Here is a 3,602-nt window from a genome sequence, read left to right on the forward strand (position 1 = left end):
AGTACCTGTACTTGATCCCAACTAATGTATAATTACCCCTTATTGGGGGCAGAACAGCCCTATTGGGTTTATTTAATGGTTAAATGATTCCCTTTTCTCTGTAATAATAAAACAGTACCTGTACTTGATCCCAACTAAGATATAATTACCCCTTATTGGGGGCAGAACAATCCTATTGGGTTTATTTCATTATTAAATGATTCCCTTTTCTCTGTAATAATAAAACAGTACCTGTACTTGATCCCAACTAAGATATAATTACCCCTTATTGGGGGCAGAACAATCCTATTGGGTTTATTTCATTATTAAATAATTCCCTTTTCTCTGTAATAATAAAACAGTATCTGTACTTGATCCCAACTAAGATATAATTACCCCTTATTGGGGCAGAACAGCCCTATTGGGTTTATTTAATGGTTAAATGATTCCCTTTTCTCTGTAATAATAAAACAGTACCTGTACTTGATCCTGTACTTTATAAGTACAAAATGAGGATGAGCTTATTTGCTCCATGTGTGATCAGTGCAAAAACTGGGGTCAGACTGGGCAGGTGGGGGAAACCCTGTGGGCCCCGGCCCTCATGGGCCTCACAGACCAAGACCTTCACTCCATGGATGATAGGGTTGCCACCTCACTCCTTTACTAGAGGCCACGTATTAAATCCACATCTTGCATGACTAATTAGCAATTCATTTAGATGCATGCTGCAGACTGAACTGATTTATGTGCAGCCATACAGCATGTATTTAAACTAATTGCTAACTAGCCAGGCATCATTGCATTGAATTGCATCATGGGAATACCTGCAAGTGTCTGAATATAAAAATCAAGATAAAGTCAGTTAAGAATCAGGTTTTAAAAGATGACTTTTAATACAAGTGTTATGCAGGTTGGCACATCTGCAAAGTTATTTTATCTGTATCTTATTTCTTAATGCTAATAAGAGCTGCCATATAGTTACTTTAATGGGTTAGTATGAAGTAAAGTAGGAAAACGTGACCATATCACTGGCAGAATGCTGGATTTAATGATATAGAGAATATCCTTTTGTCTTTCTTGAAGAAAAGCTGTACATAAAACATGTTACTGTGCAGCTTTGGGGCCCTCCTGCTTCAATGTGAGTTAATAAAACTCATTGCTAAGACTTGTTTCAGTCACAGTTTCAGGGTTCCCTGCTCAGCCATAATATAACTGCTCCCATTTTGGGTTTGGCCCTACAGTCTCTGCCCTATATAACTGCTCAGCCCATTCTCTCCCTCTCTCTGCACCTCAGCAGGTTTTCCCGCTCTTTTTGGGACAAACCAAAGCTGCAGTTCAAGGCATGCCATACTGAATTGGATCAAACCAAGTTTGGAATTCAATAGGCAAGGCATTTTGGCCGACAGTTATTGGGCTTCCCCAACACTTAGCTACAAATGTAATTGTGTCTGTTACTGGGCAGCGCTGATATCACTGTGACCCAGAGTTATTGGGCCCTGGTTAGTGCCGGGCAGTGTTACTGGCTCAATATCCACATAATCCATAACCCCACGTGCATGAGGAGGGCTGCTGAGTTAGAATAGGAAGGCAAATAAAAGCTATGAAATCTAAAAAAAACTTAAAACTGAAAAGTTGCTAAGAATAGGCCATATGCAATAGTGTGTATATATATATATATATGTATGTGTGTGTGTGAGACTATATGTGTCATATACAACAGACCTGTTTCTAAATCACTGTATAAATAAAATTATTGTAATACCCATGTTTGTTAAAAATGACTATAAAGCGCTGCTTTTACTATATAAATACATAATGAAGATGAGCTTATTTGCTTCGTGTGTGATAAGTGCAAAGACTGGGGTCAGACTGGGCAGGTGGGACTCTGAGGAAAACCCTGTGGGCCCCCGGCCTTCATGGGTCTCACAGACTAAGACCTGCTCTCCATGGATGATAGGGTTGGCACCTCACTCTTTTAATAGAGGCCATATCTTAAATCCACATCTTGCATGGCTAATTAGCAATTAATTTAGATGCATGCTGCAGACTGAACTGATTTATGTGCAGCCATACAGCATGCATTTAGATTAATTGCTAACTAGCCAAGCATCATTGTATTGCATCATGGGAATACCTGCAAGTGTCTGAATATTAAAGATAAGATTGTGTCAGTTAAGAAGTAGGTTTTATAAGATGACTTATAATACAAGTGGTACGCAGGTTGGCACATCTGCAAAGTCAAATTATTTATCTGTCTTATTATTTCTTAATGCTAATAAGTTCATATGAGTTCATATGAAGTAAACTAAGAGCAAACATGACCATAAAACTGGCAGAATGATGGAATCACTGAGCTATAACATTTAATGATATAGGGATTATCCTTATGCTTGAAGGAAAGCTGTACATAAAACATGTCACTGTGCAGCTTTGGGGCCCTCCTGCTTCAAAAATCATTCCTTAGACTTGTTTCATTCACAGTTTCAGGGTTCCCTGCTCAGCCATAATATAACTGCTCCCATTTTGGGCCTACAGTCTCTGCCCTATAAAACTGCTCAGCCCATTCTCTCCCTCTCTCTGCACCTCAGCGGATTTTCCCGCTCTTTTTTGGGACAAACCAAAGCTGCAGCTCAGTGTTTCCCCACACTTATTAGATCAAACCAAATCTAAAGTTTAATAGGTAAAGCCTTAGCACCTACAGTTATTGGGCTTCCAGAATACTTAGCCACAAATTTAATGAGGCCTAAATGTTCTATGCTCCCTCTCTGTTACTACTCCTCACACAAAACATACCCAGCCTCATACCCCAAGGCTTCCTAATAATCAAATAACCACACTGAACACAGAATGTTGTGGAAAATGATAAGGCACAAAAGGTTACAGCTTTATTTAGCAACATTTAGAGTAATTCCCCCCACCAAATGCGGCCCAGTTAACACATATGTAAGTTTTAGAGTATCCACCAAGGAAGAGCCCAGAGCCCCTTGCCCTGGTTTCTCTCTTCCCCTCGTTCCCGATGGTTGTGCATGGCCACAGGTTTCTGAGCAAGCCTAACAATCACAGCTACTAGCCTGGGCATAGCCCCCACCCTCTGGCACTTTCTCTGTTCTGTCGTCTTCCTCTGCTCTGGGTTCTAGTGTATGTTTGGTAACTCCATTTTGAGAACTGCAGCCTTCTCTCTCTGCTCTACATGGGCTTTATTATGTTCATTCCTGCAGTAATTCTTATACCAATCCCAAGCACCGGGCAAAGGCTACTCTGTGCCTGGCAATGGTTGTGCGTTTGTTGACACAGTCAGCATAATGGCAGTGATATTGAAATAACTGGCAGTATCATTCGGCAGCAGATCCCAGAGAAGAACCGAACTCTGCCCTTGTAGTTGGAGAATATTGTCACCTTCCCATTTTCCCATGTAGGACATCCTTGTGGATCAGTGGTGCTGTTTGTTAGTCTATGTTACAGAATGGGCCAGTCTCCTGTTTCCCATTGGATGGTATAACTGGCAAACTGATGGGCGAGCCTGTAGGAGCACAGACTGACCTATGGTGCCTGTTGTAGCCTGTTGAACTGCATATATTTGTTGTTAAATGTTGTGGAAAGAGTGTAACCAGTAAAAATAAAAA

The sequence above is a fragment of the Xenopus tropicalis genome, chromosome 8, assembly GCF_000004195.4.
Source record: "Xenopus tropicalis strain Nigerian chromosome 8, UCB_Xtro_10.0, whole genome shotgun sequence".
In the NCBI taxonomy this organism is placed as follows: Eukaryota; Metazoa; Chordata; class Amphibia; order Anura; family Pipidae; genus Xenopus; species Xenopus tropicalis.